Source organism: Rhineura floridana, unplaced genomic scaffold, assembly GCF_030035675.1.
Source record: "Rhineura floridana isolate rRhiFlo1 unplaced genomic scaffold, rRhiFlo1.hap2 scaffold_19, whole genome shotgun sequence".
Taxonomy (NCBI): domain Eukaryota; kingdom Metazoa; phylum Chordata; class Lepidosauria; order Squamata; family Rhineuridae; genus Rhineura; species Rhineura floridana.
Genome location: NW_026902519.1, coordinates 108,125 through 129,835, shown reverse-complemented (window position 1 = coordinate 129,835; position 21,711 = coordinate 108,125). Strand labels below are relative to the sequence as shown.

The 21,711-nt window shown below is 44.6% G+C and overlaps 3 long non-coding RNA genes across 7 annotated transcripts in view; 2 read left to right on the top strand and 1 right to left on the bottom strand.

The window, feature by feature from the left end:
- Positions 1-126: 126 nt before the first annotated feature.
- On the bottom strand, positions 127-15,052 carry LOC133375374 (uncharacterized). The gene is made up of 3 exons (XR_009760189.1): positions 14,771-15,052; positions 3,968-4,336; positions 127-316 (listed from the first exon to the last, which is right to left on the bottom strand). It is a non-coding gene; the product is annotated as an uncharacterized LOC133375374 (long non-coding RNA).
- Positions 165-5,934, top strand: LOC133375373 (uncharacterized). The gene is made up of 4 exons (XR_009760188.1): positions 165-238; positions 2,184-2,240; positions 2,520-2,557; positions 3,999-5,934. It is a non-coding gene; the product is annotated as an uncharacterized LOC133375373 (long non-coding RNA).
- Positions 15,053-18,909: 3,857 nt separating the features above from the next.
- The window catches only part of LOC133375370 (uncharacterized), a 20,617-nt gene continuing 17,815 nt past the window's right edge, over positions 18,910-21,711 (top strand). For 2 of the 5 annotated variants that reach the window (XR_009760183.1, XR_009760184.1), the window contains exon 1: positions 19,405-20,204. This is a non-coding gene — a long non-coding RNA (uncharacterized LOC133375370). Of the gene's footprint in view, positions 19,078-19,404; positions 20,205-21,711 lie in introns of those variants that run through there. The other 3 variants (XR_009760185.1, XR_009760181.1, XR_009760182.1) reach the window with 3 other exon arrangements.

Here is a 21,711-nt window from a genome sequence, read left to right as displayed (position 1 = left end):
TAAAAACACTTTAAAACATCATAAAAACAGATTATTTGGAGAATATATGAGTCCTTAAGAGAATATTGCCTCCCAAAATCTGCAAAGGAGAATTTTGATGAGAATATTTTTGGAACAAAATCATTCCAGCTCTACAGATGAGTGTGTGTAGTATGTGTTTTAAGTTGTCTCCTCATTATTTTGTTGTAGGTCAAGGTGGATCCCCGGCAGTTCCGTATTTTACTTTTCAGAGTCGATGGTAAGTCTTAGGATGGGCAGTAGGGATGGTTCCATCAGTTTTTCATGTATCCAATCTTAAATTCAGCTCTCCTCATTTCTGCAGCAATTTGTGATTTAAAAAAATCCTTATGAAAATTCTCCAGAATTTTAGTGCGAATTTATCCTAATAAACACATTTCTGTACTCTGTTTTGACTAACATTTGCAACAACATAAAAATCCCAGCAGAATGGGAGAGAGAGCCAGATGTTTCTCTTTGGCCCTCAGGAATTGAAATGAATGAAGGGAGGAGGGGAGGGAGGGGGTGTGGAGAGGGGAACGATTCACACACCCACCTAAAAGCATTGGAGCAAAGCATCTGCAAGCACTAGAGATCCGGAGTGAAGACATTTGTTCCTTCCCTTTTCATATTATCAGAGGATTGGCTTAGTACAGATATACAGCGGGAAAACTGTGATAGCTTCTGTTTGCCAGTAACGTCATGTGAACCGTGCAAATTAAAAGGGGATGTGAGTAGCACCAGACCCACAGTAAATCCCCGTGTAGATGAGCCCTATGTTTCATTTCGCATATTGTTTCAGAAACTGCAAATTTGATAATTTGGCTTGAAATACGAACTAAATTTAATTTCTCCTCCATCCCTAGTGGGCAGGGGTGATGAATCCATTAAGGTTTTTAAAAATGCCTGCCAACCCCCAATTGAATTGACTGCCACAGCCACCAGCATCAGGGAGGGGTAGATTGCAGCACTCTCTGCTCTGGTGTCCTAGGACGTTGCTGTCTTCTCTGGTCTAGCAATTTCCCTCCCCGCTGAGGAGCAAAAAGCAGGAAGGAGCGCTCCAATCTATTCTCAATGAGGAAGTAATTTTTTGTGGGGAGGGGAGAGAAAATCACAAGAGCAGGCCAGCGGGGGGGGGCAATGGAGGCTGATGCCTTTTGGTACTGATGGGACAGTTAATGGTAGGCAGAGCCAGGGTTCACAGTAGAAGAGCCAACCAGTCACAGTTTTTCTCCCCATCCGCCTTCCTTGCAAATACGCAGGATAGAAGGCTGCAGGCCTGTGCCCACTTACATGGGAGTAAGCCTCACTGAACTCAGTGGGGCTTGCATATACGTAGGGCTACATAGGATTGTTCTGCATGCACACACATAATGAATGAAAGCAGTCTTCTTTAAACAGTTGACAATTCAGTTCAATGTTGTCCCATCATGGTTCCTAAAATTGACCTCTTATATGGATTCACTGAAATACTACATTTTTAAAACAGTCCTTTTAACTTTGTGCATACACTCATTAAATAAAAGGTCAGTGCAAACAAACAGCCCTTCCAAACAGGCCAGTTTTGTTTGCAGCTACCTGGCAACAAGACAGAGGTTGACCCGCATCTCCCCTTTGACCCACACCAGCCAGGGCAGGCAGTGTGTGTGTGGAAAAACTTCCTCTTTGCTCTGCCTGCTCCCGGCTGGTGCAGCAAAGAGGCCCAGATCAGGCTGATTGCAAATAATGTGAAGGCAGCAAGGCTGGCTCTGGATCCAGATGATTCTGTTGTAGCCTAGCTCTGCCTACTCCCAAAATGCCCCATTTCAGGGGTTCCTGCTGATTATCACTGGTGGGGATACCGCTGGTGGTAAAGCCCATCTATCATTTGGGCAAGCACATTGGGGCACTCTTCACTGGCAAGGCTCCCCGTAGAACCAGGCAGGGCTGGATAGAGTGACACCTCTGCCTATACAACACCCCCCTCCACACAATGGATTGGGGGATTGAACTGCTCTGCCCATCAGATGTATTAATATATTCCATTTGGCTTTGGCTCCACCTACTTTTGCACTTCAGCCACACCCACTTTGGCATGTGGTCCTCAGATCAAAAAAAGAAATTTTGAAGAAACCTTTTAAGCAGTTTTTGTTTCAGTCCGAGAGATGTCCAAGAACCTCAAGTCTTCCCCTCTTTTCTTGTTGCAGGCCAAGATGGATCCATTGCATGTTTTACCATGCAATCAGGATGTTTCACTGTTGGTGGTAAGTCCTAAGGAGCTGCGGTCTTGGGCTTACTCCATTTTGTGGCATTTGCCAAGTCTTTGGCAGAATATTACTTGATGCTACTTGATATCCCGATAATCTTGAATTGTTTCTGTAGCTGACCAAGGCGGGCCCCACCATTAGACCTACCATTAGTAAGATGGCTTCCTCAGGCAGTAGATTTTGGCTGCCACAAAACTGAAATTCGTTTCAATGCTAGCCAGAACTAGAGACCTCCAATGTGCCTCATCTTGTCTCCTTTGTGTTTCCCCCCCACAGGGCATCTTATAATCTCCAAACAAACCTCAGATTTATTGGTAAGTATTCTGGAAATTAAAATGGCAGCTACACAACTACCTGGCCGAGTTTGGAAAGCTTTGGAGTGCTCCCTCCTCTGGAATGCTGTTGAAAGTGCTGCTGCCACCACCACTGCTACTCTCCACCAGATAGGCATGCCAGAGTTTGATGTGGATGAGGGGGTCCATCAGAGGTTACCTTGCCCAAGGCCCCTCAAACCTAGAGCCAGCCTTGGTGTGTATGCAGATCGAGGCGGGCTTCATTCTCAGTGGCCCCCACTGGGTTCCATCAGACGAAATAGTGTGATTGCAACCTAAGATATAGGTTGGAAGAGCATATAGGCCACATCCACACCATGCATTTATTCCACTTCACAGTCCTGGCTTCCTTCAAAGAATCCTGGGAGCTGTAGTTTGTGAAGGGTGCTGAGAGTTGTTAGGAAACCCCTATTCCCCTCACAGAGCTACAATTCCCAGAGTTCTCTGGGAAGAGGGATTCTGTTAAACCGCTCTGGCAATTGTAGCTCTATGAGGGGAACTGGGTTCTCCTAACAGCTCTCACCATCTTTCACAAGCTACACTTCTCAGGATTCTTTGGGCGAAGCCTGGACTGTATAAAGTGGAATAAATGAATAGCGTAAATATGGCCCATGTCTGGGAGAATCCGTGTGTGTGTTGCTGTGAACTCTTAGCGGGAAGTGTGGGATATAAATGCTATTTATAAGACTGGATTGAAATCTCCACCTTCTTCCTGTATATTCTCCCTCTGTGAAAATGTGGACTAGTTTTCTTTGGGGGCAAGGAGAGGAACCATTTCTCTGAATTTTTTGGGTTGAGGTTTACTATTTACTTTTCTGGGTCTCAAGAAGAAGTGCAGATGGCAGAAACCTGTGCGTTAATCCTCACCCCACTTCCCACCAGCCATACTTCCCAAGATGCTTTGGGGGCAACATGGTGTGGCATGATTTGGCGTTGCTGCCAAGGGTATTCCAGGAAGTGGGAGTAGTGGGAAGTTATGGAGAAGGACTGCCTTGTGCCACTGTGAGCGGCATGGGAATTTTGGCTGTGAGTGGCACAGGGAAAAACCCTGGTCAAGGTGTAAGGATCCATACACTAAGCCTCTGCCCCCTCCCCAGAATTATGGAGAAATCCACCCTGAATTTTGTGATGGGTTTGTTTTGCTCCCACCCACCCAAAGAACTTCTGAAAAATAATTTTTTGAAATTTTTGGCACAGCCCTAGCTTTCTGTTAACTTAAGCCTGCGATTCTATGCATATTTACTCAGATGTAAATCACACTGAACTCAATAGGGTTACTCCCACCCACGTATCCCACAGCAGACCCCAGATAAGGCTAACATAAAACTTAAAGTTATAACCAGTTAGAAGAAGTGGTCTTATATATCTTTTGGTATAAGCTCTCTTACTTACCCTATATGACTCTCTCGGATTGTACTTTTAGGAAGTTCTGCTCCTGTCCAGGCCGAGATCCGGTTAGAGATAAACTGAGCCCCTTCGGGAGAGCTTTTGGAAACCTTGGACCAGAGCAATGCCAATGAAGAATCAACTTTATGCTGAAATCAATGCTTTGCTTCTATTACTTGTTCAATCCACAATGTCTGAGGCTAAGCAAAGAGGAAAGCTGCAAGCACTTCTATGCAAAGTCTTTACCATTCTCCTTCCAAAACTCAGGGAACTCCAGGAGCAATAGAATCATGTAACGTTGCCTTATCGTTATTTTGATGGTTATTTCAGTCCATTCCAATTCAGTGGGATTTCCTCGAGTCCTGTATAAAAGGGCTTTTAGGGGGGGAAATAGAAATGAGACACATTATTTATCCCAATCCGGGTGCAGGTCTGGTTTGGGGACTACCTTAGTGGATGACTTGTGGAGGTGCATCCTTTTTGGACTTAGTGGATTCCATACCATTGGCCAAAGCGTCCTTCTTGGGCATCTGTCTGGAAGAGGAAATGGAAGGAAATAGGAAGCTACCTTATACCGAGTCATACCATTGGTCAATGTTGTCTACGGTACACTGACTGGCAGCGGCTCTCTGGGGTTTCATACAGGGAGTCATTCTCAACCTTACCTGGCGATGCCAGGACCAAACCTGGGACCTTCTGCATGCAAAGCAGCTGCTGTACCACTGAGCCGTGGTGGTTCCATCTGACAGATCCCAGAAGATGAGGCCCCGTGGCCAATGCCCTCGAGGTTCATTTGGGTTCCATACTGACCCCTGTACTATTTAACATCAACATGGAACCACTTGGAGAGGTCTTTTGGGGATTTGATCCCATGAACATGTTGACGACACACAGCTCTCCTTTTGCTTTCCATTCTATGCAAAGAAAGCTGTAAAGGTTCAGATTCTATGTTTGAGCACAGTGGTGGGATTGTGCGTTGGCTAACAAACAGACTTAATTCATACAAGACATACAAGACAGTTGGTCCGTAGGAAAGCTGATCCAGAATTAAGCATACAACCTACAGTGGATTGGATTGCACTCTCTTTGAAGTTTGGGGGGGGGGGTTTACAATTGGATCTGTCTTTCTGTTTGAAAATAATGAGTCAGAAAAATAAACTCTGGATGGGTTATGTGTGTATGTGCCCACTCCTCCCCCAACTCATATTTAGCAATAGACCAAAGCAAGCTCACATGTGGTCTTTCCACTAGGTGGAGACAGTATTCTGTATGTTCATGTGATGCAAATGGAGTGTGTTGTTGCCCAATTGTATGTCATGATCGCTGCTTTTTACAACCAAATCCCAGTGTTAATACACAGCCTGAACAACTGCAATGTAACATACTGAATTTGCGCTATTGTAGTTTCTATGAGTAAGTAAAATGATGTATGTTAATATTTATATCTTATATTCTCTACTTGCAAACGCTGGATTTTGCAACCCAGCCCCCCCCTTTATTGGGCTCTAAGAAAATTCTTGCTCTTAAAAGAGGAATTATTTTTCAAAAACCTTTATTGCTGGAACTTCTGCTGACCTCAGTGACCCAGAGATGGTGGTGGGTCTGTAGCAGTTCTTGGTCACTTAGATTCTGTTTTTCTATTGTGGTTTCTTTTTATATCTTTAAGCTCAGATGTGAATTTTCAGTGGACCTTAGTGTGTGTGCGGATAGATGCAATGTGGTTATAAATTTCTACATGCCAAGGTTGCTCCTTAGGATATATACCACTGGAATGTTACAAACACTTTATGTTGTCCTTCTCATCAAATAACCTGTTTCAACGTTTACCTTCTTGGAGGGGGGTTTACATCTGTGCCCTTTCATGGAAGGAGCATTAATACTGTGACAGAACACTTACGGGGCAACATTGCAAAATATAATCTTTTTGTCACATGCTTTTTCTTTACAAAAATAAAATGGTTCTCTCTTGCCAACCTTTGTTGTCCTGCACTTTTTTTCCTGCCAAGTTCTGTATTTCTCTCTTGGGCATTACTTGGTCTCTCTCTCAATTGACCTTAAGGCCACACAGTCCCTTCTCTCAGTCAAAGAGGGCCCAAACAGGTTCTCTGAATGACATGGGATTGGAACAGCAAGGACTCCCCGTGTTATCATCTCTTCTTTAGCCCACCATTAGCAAAGCTGATAGGATCTGTCGCAGAGCTTGGAAAAGTTACTTTTTTGAACTACAACTCCCATCAGCCCCAGCCAACATGGCCACTGGATTGGGCTGATGGGAGTTGTAGTTCAAAAAAGTAACTTTTCCAAGCTCTGCTCTGTGCAACACCAAATAACTTCTAAAATAAAGAGACAAATGAAAGACAAGCAGGCCTAGAAAAACACACCTGGATTCCCTACCCTTTACAATCCTGGTTTCTCTCCCCCCGCTTGCCCTCCCTAAGGATCCTGGGAGATGTAGTCAGCATAGTCAGACTAGCGCTAGAGGAGTCTCTGTTGCAACAGAAACAACTCAGATGTGTGGAAATTCGCCTATTTATTTATGTAGCAGCATCAGTGCATGATGCTCTGTCAGAATGGTGGGACATCTGTTTTGGCCCGAGGGCCACATTGCCTTCTGGGCAACCCTCGGGGGGCCATATGCTATGGTGAAGGGGCCAGAGGCAAATGTGGGCAGTGCAATGAATGTAAATGTTATTTGTGCAGCAGTTTCTACACGCACCCCTCTCTAACCTCCATCCAGGCAAGCAAGAGGCATTATCAGAGTTCAAGATCACATCCCAGCCAGACAAAAACACTGGAGGTGGGCCGATGAGGGGTGTGGCTGGGGAGGGGGTTTCATCTGGTGAAAGTCCAGAGGGCCAGACAGAGAGGCCTGGAGAGCCACATTTGCTCCCCAGCCTGAGGTTCTCCACCCTTACCTTACAGAGTACAAAAGAGAGCAGGTCCCCGCCCAGAGGAGCTTACAACCCACAATGCAATGCTGGGTAAACAGCGAAGGCAGCGGCGCCAAAGGTCAACAGGGAAGCAAGGCCTGGTTATTGCGGTTGCATATGCTTAGGCTTGGTTACAGGTGCAAAACCACCACCATGTGAGAGCCTCCTCATCTGGCCACAGCCTCCCCTCCTTGGCTCTGCCCTGCTTTTAAAAAGCTCGTATTGAAATCAAGGGGAGTCTCTCTCCCCACAAGCCTAACTGTTGAGGCGATGGTGGGAGAGGCTGTGTATGTGGGGGGTCAAAGCTGGGGAATGATGGGGTAGTGGCAGACAGGTAACCTTTTGCCCTCCTCTGTTGCGACTCCCCCTTACCTGCTGAAAACACAGTCACATTTAAGCTTGAAAAAACCCTCCTTTTGGCTCAAGCCTATGCCATGGGGGGGGGGAGGATATGTGCTTGTGCTAATTGTGTGTGCGTGTGTGTGTGTGTGTGTGAGAGAGAGAGAGAGACTGCTAAGTGGCTGTTTGTTTATGATTCAATTCTATGTCAGAGGCAGTATATACCATCTGCTTCTAAAGGCCAGTTGCTGGGAATCGCAGGTAGGGAGAGTGCTCTTGCACTCAGGTGCTCCTTGTGGGCTTCCCATTGAGGCAACTGGTTGGCCACTGTGAGAACAGGATGCTAGACTAGGTGGGCCACTGGCCTGATCCTGCAGGGCTCTTCTTATGGCGAGATGGTCCAAAGATCAGACTCCAAAGCATTAAAACCACAGAGTTCTGGCTCCTAGAGATGGCATCAGAGGGCATGAAAACTGCTGTGATGACCTCTTCCTAACTGGTGGGGAGGGTGGGATTGGAGGTCTGTTCTTGCTGTAGAATAGGTGCTGCATATTCCCAGAGAGAAGAGCTGCAAGTGGAAGACTTCACAGCGAGTTACAGCAAGGAAGGGAAGAGAGAAGCACCAAGAGAGGCAAGGAATCCATGGCTGGAGAGGGGAAAGAGGGCGTAAGGAGTGAGAGACGTCCCAGACCTACTCCTCCAAATCAGGAGGCTTGTGCCTATCTAGCTCCTTCCAATTATGCACAGTCGAATGTAGGGATGTAGCTCATTGGTGGAGTTCATGCTTTCCATGCAGAAAGTCTCATGTTCAGTCCTGGTCCTTCCAATTTAAAGCATAAGAAGGTACCAGGGGAAGAAGGTATCCAGCCCTGCTGGATCAGACCAAGAGGCAATTCTAGTATTCCTTTTCTCCTCTAGGATGCACTCCTTAACATGGTGAGGGGGTTTGAGAGCATCAAAGAAGCTGAGAACAATGCCGTCAGGAGTCTAGACCAAGAGGCTAGACTCCTAGCAGGGGCACCCAAGGTGAAATGGTCAAACCTGAGATACCAGACTAAAATGCAACCAGATTCAGAGGATGGCAATGGTAAACCACCTCGGAATGCCTCTTACCACGAAAACCCTATGAACAGAGTATCCAAAATGCAACACGAGATAGTGCTGGAAGATGAGACCCCCAGGACAGAAGGCACTCATCAACCTACTGGGGAAAAACAACAGACAAGTACGTATAGCACTATGACTAATGATGCAGCAGGGTCAAAGCTGAAAGGAAGCCCAGAGGCTGATGTGCACAGATGCAAAAGGAGAGTCCAGAGTTGTACAATGTACACAATAGGAATATGGAATGTGAGAAGCATGAACCAGGGAAAGTTAGAAATTGTCAAGCAAGAAATGGAACGTATCAACATTACCATACTTGGTGTGAGTGAATTAAATGGATGCAAATGGGACATTTTCAATCAGGCAGATAGAAAACATTTTATGCAGGAAATGAGAAATTAAGAAGAAATGGGGTTGCTTTAATAGTGAGAAGTGATGTAGCAAAAGCAATTAGGAACTATAACGCAAGGTCTGAGTGAGCTATATCAATGAGATTTAATGGGAAACCTATTAACATAACCATCACCCAAGTCTATGCTCCAACGGCAAATGAAGAAGAGGAGGAATTGGAGAGATTTTACACAGAAGTACAGGAAGAAATTCATCACACACCAGAACAAGATGTTCTGATAATCATGGGGGACTGGAATGCAAAAGTAGGGAACAGAGAAGAACTAGAAATTGTGGGGAAATGGGCTTAGGAGATAGAAATTAAGCAGGAGAAAGACTTATTGAATTCTGTGAAACCAATAATTTGTTTCTCGCCAACACATTTTTTGAGCGACCAAGAAGACAACTGTACACGTGGACATCACCAGATGGTCAAATTGATTCTATAATTCCTAAATTGATTCTATAATTGGTAGCAGAAGATGCGAAGTTCCATACTTTCTGCAAAAACAAGACTAGGAGCAGACTGCGGTACAGATCATGAACTGGTCGTATCGAAAATCAGAATAAAGCTAAAGAATGACAACAAAGCACTCATAATGCCAAAATACAATTTAAATAATATCCCAGAAGAATATAAAGAACAAATAAGGAACAGGTTTCAGGCTTTAAACTTAGTTGATAAAGAACCAGAAAAACTATGGATTGAAGTCAGAGACATTATCAGGGAAGAATGCAAAAAGAAAATACCTCTAGTTAAAAAGAGAAAAAGACCTCAATGGATAACTGACAAAGTTCTTAAAATGGTTAAAGAAAAGGGAGGGAAAAGCAAAAGGAGATAGAAACACGGTCAGAACCCTAAATGCAGTAATACAGTAACTAGTACGTAGGGACAAAGAGAACTATATAATAGTTATTGTATAGAAATAGAAGAGAACAACAAAAAAGGTAGAACAAGAGCCCTATTCCTAAAGATTAGAGAAATTAAAGGGAAATTAAAACCAAGAATAGGGATGTTGAATAATCAACAGGAAAACACACTGACTGACCGAGATAAAATAAAAGGAAGATGGAAGCAATACACTGAAGAACTATATAAAAGAGATGCAAGGATGACAGATTCATTCACCGAGGAACCGTATGATGAGGAACCAGAAATTTTAGGATATAAGGTGAAAGCTGCTCTTAAAATTCTTGGAAGAAACAAATCACCAGGAACAGATGGCATTCCAATAGAGTTGCTACAAGTTACTGAGACTGAATCTGTCCAAATTTTGACAAAAATGTGTCAACAAATATGGAAAATAAAACAATGGCCCTCAGAGGGGAAGCGTTCAATATACATCCCAATTCCAAAGAAAGGGGATCCCAGGGAAGGCAGTAATGATCAAACTTAATATCCCATGCAAGTAAAGTAATGCTCAAGATTCTACAACAAAGGCTCTTACCATGTATGGAGTGAGAAATGCCAGATGTCCAAGCTGGATTTAGAAAGGGAAGAGGTACCAAACATATGTTGGATAATGGAATGGCCCAAAGAATTTCAGAAGAAAATCACCCTGTGCTTTATAGATTACAGCAAAGCGTTCGGTTGGGTAGATCATGAAAAACTATGGAACGCTTTAAAAGAAATGGGGGTGCCACAGCATCTGATTGTCCTGATGCACAACCTATACTCTGGACAAGAGGCTACTGTAAGGACAGAATATGGAGAAACTGATTTGGTCCCAGTCAGAAAGGGTGTGAGACAGAGGTGTATTTTTTCACCCTATATGTTTAATCTATATGCAGAACATATCATACGGAAAGCAGGAAAGCGGAAAGATGAAGGAGGTGTGAAGATTGGAGGGAGTAAAGACTAAAGTAATGATAACAGGAGATTAATGTAACTTTAAAGTTGACAATGAGGACATTGAACTTGTCAAGGATTATCAATAGCTTGGCACAGTCATTAATCAAAATGGAGACAACAGTCAAGAAATCAAAAGGCGGTTGGACTGGTGAGGTCAGCTATGCAACCACTAGAAAAGGTTCTCAAATGCAAAGATGTATCACTGAATACTAAAGTCAGGATCATTCAGACCATGGTATTCCCATCTATATGGATGGAAGTGAAAGTTGGACAATGAAAAAAGCAGATAGGAGAAAAAATCAATTCATTTGAAATGTGGTGTTGGAGGAGAGCTTTGCGCATACCATGGACTGCGAAAAAGACAAACAATTGGGTGTTAGAACAAATTAAACCAGAACTGTCACTAGAAGCTAAAATGATGAAACTGAAGTTATCATACTTTAGACACATCATGAGAAGACATGATTCACTAGAAAAGACAATAATGCTGGGCAAAACAAAAGGGAGCAGAAAAAGAGGAAGGCCAAACAAGAGATGGATTGATTCCATCAAGGAAGCCACAGACGTGAATTTACCAGATCTGAACAGGGTGGTTCACGACAGATGCTGTTGGAGGTCGCTGATTCATAGGGTCGCCATACGTTGCAGTCGACTTGAAGGCCCATAACAACAACAACTACTGCCCCACATGCCCCTGTTGGTACATTTTGGTGGGTTGCCAACTTAGGGTGACCCTATGAAGAGGGTTCTCATGGTAAGCAGTATTCAGAGGTGGTTTACCATTGCCTTCCTCTTGGAGCCCTGTTAAGCCTATCAAAACCATCCCTATGTTCTGAGTGAGGGCAGGGCTCTTTCCTTGCAGGCCATACATACGTATATGGCAGCAAAGCATATTCTGGAAGCCGAGCAGTAGGACAGCAGCCTTACATTTTGCTTCTTTTATTTTCTTTATATTATGTCACTCCACTGGCTTGTGTCATGATCTGGTCTGAGACTTTGGCTTACTGGACCTCAAACAGCTCTGAGTGAGTAACTTGCTCCAACAAAGTTGGGAGCGGACTGAGGTATTTTGTGCCTCTGTCTCCAGACTGCCTCCTCCAGGTTCCACCCCGTTGTAGAGAACTCTGCAGAGCCTTAAAGGGCCAACCCTCTGGCATGAAGATGGGCACTCTTCCTCTGTTCCACAGTCTCTCTCTTGGACCACATTCACACCATACCTTTATTCAGGACTGGTGCCAAATGGTGGCCAGGTTGGGCCTTGGCCGAGGTCCCCTGAAGAACCCCTCCTTAGGGTGTGGGGGCAGCACTCCCCTTCTGTGATCCTTGGCAGGGTCGACTCCCGACCCTGCCGCAGATTGCAGAGATGGAGCTCCCAGCCCTTCCTATAGATTGCAGGCCTGCAGCGCCTGCCAACTCTACCTCCCTCCCTTTCTGTGAATGCCCTGCATGCTGTGTGTGCAGCTGCCATCAACCGAGATGGCAGCAGAGGCTTCTCTAAGGGGCTGATGCCCCTCCTGCCATCTTGATTGATGGTAGGCATGTGTGCCATCAATGAAGATGGCAGTAGAGGTATCAGCCCCTTAGAGAAGCCTCCACCGCCATCTTGGTTGATGGCAGTAACCTGCACGCCCAGTGTGCAGGGCATTCACAGAAAGAGACAAGAGGTAGGTGGAACAGTCCCACACGGTCTGTACGGGAGGGGGGGCTGGGAGCAGGGGGCCAGGGCAGGCTGTCACCGGCCCTGCCTTTATTTCACTATTATTCCACTTTAATCATGGTTTCTCCCAAAGAATCCTGGGAACTGTAGATTGTGAGGGGGGTGAGAGTTGTTAGGAGACCCCTATTCCCCTCACACAGCAACAACTCCCAGAGTTCCTTGGGAAGAGGGGTTGATTGTTGAACCACTCTGCTGGATCCCAGAGTCATGACAACTTGGACCGATTCGTGTGTAAGACTACAGAGTGTGAACGTCAGTGGACACAGAATGAGCCTGTTGTTTCAGTGTTGCCCTGGGCTGCTTTCGGGGAGAAGAATGCGATATAAATTTAATAATAAACAAGTGTCTATCTTTAGCTTTGCCTGCGTACACACCATATATTTAAGCCACATGGTTTCCCCCCCAACGATCCTGGGAACTGTAGTTTACCCATCACAGAGCTACAATTCCCAGCACCCTTAACAAACAACAGGTATGGTGTGACATGTTGTGTCTCCAGTTGGCCCTGCTCCAACTTCCCCCCCCCTCAGCCCCCTACCTACCTCCCCTACCAGTGCAGAGACCACCATTGCTATCTTATGGATAAAAAGAATTATTCTACTACCTCTGTATGTGTGTGTTTATTTTTAATGTTGTTTTAGACTACTTAGATGCGCAGCAGCCAAAGCCAGCACCTTGTAGGCGTTTTTTTAAAAAGCAACTGAAATGTAATTGTAGTGATTACTTTTGAGAAAAAGCAATCCGTTACTTTCAGAGCAAATGCAATTGTAACAGTAGTTACTACTTTTTTGGGCCATGTAATTGTAACTGTAATTTATTACTTTTTAAAATTAATCTTCCAAGCTCTGAGTATAAGGCAACTTAAATTCTCTCTGTGACATTAAGGAAGCTCAGCCAATGGCTGACACTTTAGGAAGAACTCAGCCCCAGTTTTAAACTATTACCCCAGATATTTCCCCCCTAGTTTAATTGCTATTTGATACATTCCTCTGCCCAGCTGCTTTTTTAACTTCAGCAACAAAGATGCCCGTCTGCATTACCATCTGTCTACAGCTTTTGATGTATTAACCTCTGCTCCTGAAGAGTTCCAGCTTTTCCTCAAAGCACCCTCCCCACCCCACAGTAATATAGCTGGTCTCTTCCAGATCTCATCCTGTTTATCTAAGTCTTTCGTTTATCTCAGAGTCACGGAACTGGAAGAAACCCAACTGCATTCCAAGCTGAAGCTGAGACAGGATATCATCTAGAGAATCCTCAAGAGAAGTCGCCAAGGAATGACAAGAGATTCTATCCACAAGCTCCCCTCCCCTCAGCTGCTTGGTCCGCAGCTGAGCGGGTCCTACAGGGTGCTTCCAGACAATGTGTTTATTCAGAATTCGTACTGATTTGTCTGTGAGGATGTTAGACGAGGTTGGCTATTTTGTGAGCATTCCTCCTGATTTGTCTGTGGGGAGGTTAGACAATGCGGGTTATTCGATGAGCATTTGTCCTGATTTGTCTCCGGGGAGGTTAGACAATGTCAGCTATTTGACAAGCATGTATTCTGATTTGTTTGTGGTGAGGGATGTTGTGTCAAAACAAGTGTTATCCAACACTTTCCAGTGCATCTGCCCATCACTTTCCTTATCACGAAAAGTCTGATCTTTTTACAAAGTGGGTTTGCTGCGCAAGTCTTCGCAATCAACTATAACCACACAACTTGAATTTGGCGGTATGTAACTGAATCCCACTCTGAAAACAGTGACTGTCTGGAAGTGCCTATAGCTATTTTTTATTTTGTTAACTTAAGAACATTTATAGACCGCTTAATAACACAATAAATAGTTTAAGCAGTCTACAAAAGAAGAGTATAAGCATTGATTTAAAAATGCAGATAAAACCAACATTGAAAAACAGGTAGATGTAATAAAGTTATAAAAAATATCGAGAAGATCAAGAGAATTTAAAAAGAAGCATACATAATAAAATTACATCCGTAATTTTTTGCCAAGGCAAAGAAGTTTTTAGCATGTGTCTAAAACATCACAGCAAAGGAGCTTGCCTGATGTTAACTCCTAGGGATAGCTTTGGATGGTGTCTAACGGGATTCCCCTCTCCTCCGAAAATGTGGTTCTCCCTATGCAAAGTGTGCAATAGGATCACTAACAAACTCCATCTAAAATGGAATATGGAGCTGTGCTACTGCAGAATCAGCTGCTATCAGCGGTATCTTTCATCAGGGGTTTTGTTCAGCAGAAATATCCTCCTCAATCCAATTAAACAAAATCAGCGTTGGAGAGAGTCTGAGGAAATCTTACATCCAGGAAGGGATATTTGGGACTGAAAATACAATATGCTACATGATCTTAAAGGGGCCCATGGGGCAACTAATCTGAGCAAAGCCATCGTGAGGTTGCACCTGTAATTCCAGCATCCATAGCACCAGTGGTGGCCGGTGCCCATTGAGACTGGTAGGGAGGCAGGCAGGGATACTTAACCGTAAGTGAAGCCAAAGCCAATGACAGGCAGAGATACTTCCTGATTGGTTGCTGTACGTGAGAAGGCAGGCAGGCAGGCAGGAGGTGGGCTGATGTAGGTGAGGCAGTGCCCCACTTTTCCTAGTGGACCATCCTCCGATGCTTAGCACTTCTAAATCCTTCTTCCTAGCTGGTCAGCTCCATCTTCATATATTTTGTTGCAATGCCTGCCCAGAAATCACGTGGAACTGCTTCCCCTTTTCTTTTCCTGCCTGGTGCTGCTTCCTTTGGCTTTTTGGGAGTTCCAGCAGTTCCCAGTGACTCTCCTTGCACTTTGACATTATTAAAAAGTAGGCAGCAATTGTGCTCTTGCAAAAATAGCTTTTCTAATTTTTGTTTTGTTTTGTTTTGGCACAGCTGTTTCTTGCATCTTTGAAATATTCTGAAGCTTCTTCAGGTTTTACGAAGAACCAAAAACCAATCCCATGACTGCCACCTACTGTGCTGCTTAGGCAATTGCCCGCAAGTTTCTTTAGTCTTGGGGTCACCAGCCACTGTGGTGTAGTGGTGAAGGTGCTGGACTACGACCTGGGAGACAAGGGTTTGAATCCCCACACAGCCATGAAGCTCACTGGGTGACTTTGGGCCAGTCACTCCTCCTCAGCCTCAGAGGGAGACAATGACAAACCACCTCTGAATACTGCTTACCAAATGAAAAACCTATTCATAGGGTCACCCATAAGTCGACTTGAAGGCAGTCCATGTCCAGTCTATGCTATTTTGTGGGACAGCTTCAAGTACATGCTGGAACTTTAGGTTTGGATTAAAGCGAGCCACACACACGCAAAGGCTATCTAGTCCAGCATCCTCATAGTGGCCAACCAATTGCCCCCAGGAAGCCCACAAGCAGGACCTGAGCGCAAGAGCACTCTTTCCTCCTGCAGTTTCCAGCAACTGGGATTCGGAAGCATACTTCCTCCAACAGTAGAGGGAGAACATAGGCATCATGGCTAGTAATCACTGATAACATCCTCCATGAATTTATCTAATCTCGTGACAGCTGTTTTTATTAGGGCTGCAGGTAACCGTGTTTCCCAGCAGGACAAATAGTGAGAGAGGGATGGCAGCACTTTAAGTCTTTGGCTGCATATATACCATACCTTTAAAGCACATTTAGAACACATGGCTTCCCTCAAAGAATCCTGGGAACCGTAGCTTACCCATCCCTGAACTACACTCTTTAGTACCCTAAACAAACTACAGTTCCCAGGATTCTCTGGGGGGTGCCTCTGAGGATATGAGGAGTGAATTTCCCCTTCATCACCAGAAATGTGGAGCAGCCCCAGATTGCAAGTAAATATCTGGGTTTAAAAAGCAAAACTTTCTGAGTTATAAAGTGCGACTTCCACAAAGTCTGATGCCTTGCTTTTCAGCCTGGGTGTCTGAAGAAAACATCTGGAACATGTTAAACTGAAGTTTGAACCAGGTTGGTGAAGGCTTAATTCAAACCTCCCAGGACAGTCTTTTTTTGCATAGCTATGTTGATCGGACAATATTTTTTACTGCTTAAAATCTTGATTCGGGGGGTGTCTTATTCTGCGCCCAGTACTTCTCATCGTAGCCACAGCTGCAATAAGAGATAATCAACAATTAGAGCAAGAAATGCAAGAGTGATAAAAAGTATTCCCTATTTAGGATTTAAGTGGTAGATTCTTTCTGCTCACACAGGATTCTGCCTCAGGCAAGCGCAAGAGTCCCTCACAGAAAATAAAGTTGGCAACCGTGCAAAATGTAGCTCAGGCGTGGGGAACCTTTGGTCTGCCAGATATTGCTGAACTACAATTCCCATCAGCCCTAGCAAGCATAGCCAATGGCAGGGATGATGGGAACTGTAGTCCAAGAACATCTGGAGGGCCAAAAGTTCCTCATCCCATATGTAGATATATGGGCATGTGGGCCAGAAGAGGCCACCTCTCACTTTTTATTTTAAAAAAGAGAAAAGCTTTTCATTTCTATAAAATAGAGGGCAATTAACAGCCACTGCTGGGAGGTTCTTTGAAATCACACTGCAGTAGAGATGTAAAATTTGCAGAAAAGTTGAAGCCATGGGAAGAAACAAGTTTTTTTCTAGTAAAGAACGTTTTGGAAAATTGGAAAGACACTACATATATTTTTCAGCACCCTTACAGGTCAAAATTCACTTTGTTACTTTAGGAACATAAAACGTATTATATATAATTTGGTTTGTCCATGAAATTATCATGTCTGGTATATTAAAAGTACATTCAAACAATAATTACAAATCAAAATTACTTTTCAAAAATGTTTAGACTTTTGTTACAAATGGAACTACAAACTGCTAAACCTGGCATCTCTTTGATTTTGCCAGTTTATGAGGAGCAGGCAAAAAAAACCCGCAGAAGAAACCATCAATATTACATTTATTTACTTATCTATTCCTTAAATTTATTTAATTATTAAATTTATATCCTGCCCTTCCTTCCAAAGGAGCTGAAGGTGGCAAACACACAAACATCTAAAACATATCTCGAAAAGTAAAACAAAGAAAATTATTGTGTCTTCTGAAAATTATATCTCCTCCAGTCCTCCGTAGTGTCAGACCTAAAACACTCATTTCCAAAGAAACGAGGAAGTTTCCTTCTGGGGCTAAAGATGGGCATTAGGGAGTGATTTTCCTCAGGACTACACCAGGGATGATGAAATGAAAAGGATTAGAGAGATTCAAGAAAGATCCCAATGGCTACTAGTCCTGATGATTGACTATTATCACCAGAGGCACTATGCCTGTCTGGATACCAGTGATGGGGATCAGGAGCCAGAGAGGCCTGTTGGGTTCAGGCCCCGTTTATGGGCTTCCTATAAGGATCTGGTTGGCCACTTTGGGAAACAGTGCTCATCTAGACGGGCCTTTTGCCTGATCCAGCAGTGCATTTCTTATGCTCATATATGCTTAAGTGGTTAACCCTCCCCTCCATTGGATGGCTGACATCTTGTGCTCCCCTTGCTGGTGCCTTGCTGTGGGTTTCCCACTTGCTCCCTTGTCAGCTTGTTTCTCAGTGCCCCTTGCTTATGCATTGTCTGATTGGTTCCCTGCCCCAATCCCCAGGCCACACCCCTCTCTGTCCTCCTTGTCACCCTCCTTGAGTGTTTTGGTTTGGCACGAATGTGACCTTGAACTCTGATAACGCCTCTTGCTTGCCTGGATGGAGGTGAGAGAGGGGTATGTGAGTATGTGCATAAACTAGCCTACTGCACAAAGTGTACATTCATTGCTCTGTCCACTTTTGCGGCTTGCCCCACTCACCATGGCATGTGGCCATGAAGGGAATGCGGCCCTCAGGCTAAAGCAGATCCCCCACCATTCTAATAGAGCACCATGCACACAAATGGTGCTACAGAAAAAGAAAATAGCCAAAGTGCCACTGATCTCTTAAGTAGTTGTTGCCTGCAACAGAGACTTTTCTAGGAGTAGTCTGACTCTGTTGACTACATTTCCCAGGATGCTTGGCGGGGGTAACCAGGATTCTAGGGGGTAGGTATTCTAGGTGTGATTTTTCTCTCCAGATGTATTCTGATCTTGAGGGTAAACTGAGAGGAAGACCAAGTGGTACCCAAGAGAGAAATAGAGGTCCTAGCAGAGAGAAAGAAATACAGGACAACAAAAGTTGGCAAGAAGGAGCCATTTTATTTTATTTTTGTCAAGAAAAAGTGTCAGAAAAAGCATCAGGTAATTGATTTAAAAATAAATACTCGGAGAAGCTTTTCAAGTGACAAAAGACCATGTTTTGCAAAGTTGTCCCTGTAAGTACTCTACTACAGTATTAATGCTCCCTTCTCGAAAGAGTGCGGATGTAAACATGTTACTTGATAGCCCTCTGCGACTAACAGGTCAGCCCGCTGGCAATAGTGCTCTGCCTTTCCCACGGCAGCCTTTTGGTTGGTGAGAGGGAGAGAAGGAGAAGGGGATGGCAGAAAGGAGGAGACAGAGAAAACAGGCGGCAGAAAGACAGAGAGAAAGGTGGTCTTGCCTACTTTTTATTAGGCCCTGCCCACTTCCAGCTTCAGTCCTGCCTACCACTGACCCCAGCCCTGCCCAGCGCCAGCATGTGACTCTTGACATATATTCTGTAGGGAATGTAGCCCGGGCCTTAACAATAAAAAAAGGTTTCCCTGCTCCAGGCCTTACCACAAACTGTGTAACGTTCAGATTGCATTGCAAGATCTGCACAAGCTCAGAACCCATCTTCACGTGAAAGAAAACAATAAGGAGACAGCCTGAGACATCTGAAGATTCCCAGGGACGTGAGGTAACGTATGAATATGAATGTAAGAAACAGAGAAAGGCCTGGGGGGTGGGGGTTTAGGGGGGCAGTGCCCCACATGCACTTAGAAACCATAGGAAGAGAGAGTGCTCTTGCGCTCACGTCCTGCTTATGGGGTTCCCAGGGACATATTGTCGGCCACTGTGAGAACAGGATGCTGAACTAGATAGGCCACTGCCTTGACTGATCGAACAGCCCGACTGTTCTTATGATCAGACAGCCCAAATGACAGCCTCCAAAGGGTTAAAACCATAGAGTTCTAGTTCCTAGAGATGACATCAGAAAGAATGAAAATAGTTGTGATGACCTCATCCTGTCTGGTGATGTTGAGAGAAAGGACGGACTGATTTTTTCCCTTTTCTTTCCCAGGTTTGGAGTAGTTGCTGCCTGTTCCCGAAGAGGGGAGCTGTAAGGCTTCAAGGTGAGTTAAAGCAATGAAGGAGAGACCTGAATGCAAAAGGGGCGAAGAAAGAGAGAAACGGCAGGAAAGGCAAGGAATCCGCGGCTGGCTGGAGAGAGGAAGGAGGTTGGAAGGATTGAGAGACGTCCCATCTGGTTCCTTTCCATTATGTGCAGTCAACTGTGAGGATGTAGTTCATTGGGGAGTTCATGCTTTCCATGCAGAAGATCTCAGGTTCAATTTTGGCCACTCCAATTTAAAGGATAAGAAGTGCCCTGCTGGATCAGACCAAAAGGCGATTCTAGTCCAGCAACTTGTTCCCACGCTGGTCAATCAGCAAGCCTCTGAGAAGTCCACAAGCAGGACATGAATGCAATACCTCTCCTCCCCTCCGAAAATATGGGGTCTCAGTGCAGTGTGATTTCAAATAACTTCACAACATGGCTGTTAACTGCCCTCAGTTGTGCTTGCCTGTGAGAAGCTTTTGTGCTTATCTTGAGTCCTGTGTTAGCACTGCAGAAAGCAGCTACTGCCTAAAATGCTGATTGCTCCATTTTTATCACTCTTGTGTTTCTTGCTCTGAGGATCTAATACGGGAACTGTGGATATGATGAGAAGAAGGGCTCATCTACAGATCTCTCTCAAAAAGCAGGCACATGCCTTTGGTAAGGTACATTCCCGGAGAGGAGAACCGCAACTGGAAAGCTTCAAGGTGAGTTATTTATGGTATCCTTCTCCTCCATTAAAAAGTCAGCCTGTCCTCCAATCTCCTACCAACCAGTCTTACCTTCACCCCAGATTCGATGTTCCCCAACTGTGGTGCATGGACCACCAGTGGTCCGTGAGCTTCATTCAGGTGGTCCGTGGCATGCCCACATTAAATATTCATATTGATTTTTAATTGAATTCCATGGAATGCAAACTATAATGCAACAAAAGAGAATGTAAGAAATAAAAGCAGTAATAAAAATACTGTTAAAAACCACACTACACCTAGCCACAGCACATGACAATTGCTACACCAGCAGAAAAATCATTAAGTGGCCCACCAAGTCCCTCAGCAATTTTCAAGTGGTCTGTGGGGGAAACAAGTTTGGGAATCACTATCTTAGAACAGAAAGGCTTGTTGTGGTTAAATAGATGTCCAAGTGCCTGGAATCCGTAAGTGGATGGATGGGAGAGAATAGGCTGAAGCTGAACCCCGACAAGGCTGAGGTATTACTTGTGGGAGATAAAAGGAAATTAGGAATTACTGACCTGATGCTTAATGGGGTAAATTTGCCCCTGAAGGACCAGGTCCGCAGTCTTGGGGTCATTCTTGACTCCCAGCTGTCCATGGAGGCTCAGATTACAGCAGTGAGCCAGGCAGCTTGGTATCAATTACATCTGATACGGAGACTGCGACCCTATCTTCCTGGTCATCTGCTCCCCCAAGTGATACATGCCCTGGTCTCCTCTCGCTTAGACTACTGCAATGCGCTCTACGTGGGGTTACCCTTGAAAACGGTCCGGAAATTACAGCTGGTACAGAATGCGGCGGCACGCTTGATCACGCATAGCCGTCGCTGGGATCACATTACCCCAGTGTTATTAGATCTTCACTGGCTACCAGTTGTCTACCGGGCCCAATTCAAGGTGTTGGTGCTGACCTTTAAAACCCTATACGGGTTCGGCCCAGTATATCTGAAGGAACGCCTCCAGAATCACCGATTATGCCGCCTGACAAGATCAGCCTCGCAAGACCTTCTCTCGGTCCCACCTGTGAGAACAGCCAGGCTGGTGCGAACCAGAGAGAGGGCATTTTCTTTGTGGCCCCCACTCTCTGGAACTCTCTCCCTTTTGATCTCGGACATGCTCCCTCCTTGTCCAGCTATCGCCGAGCCTTGAAGACCTGGCTGTTCAGGCAGGCCTACAAGATTGAGACAGAGTAATTTATGAATTAAAGCATGGTTTTTTAATTTTAAAATTTGATGATGTTATTATATATATATGTATTGTTTTATTCTTGTTGTTCGTCATCTAGAGTGTCCCTAACCCGGACAGATAGGCGACTGAAAAATAAAATTTATTATTATTATTATTGTTGTTGTTGTTGTTGTTGTTTGTTGTTATTATTGTTGTTGTTGTTGCTGTTATTATTATTATTATAAATATTGTCTCCAATCTCAAAGCGATCATCCTTTGATTGATGGAAGCTCTGAAAAAGGCTATCACAGCAT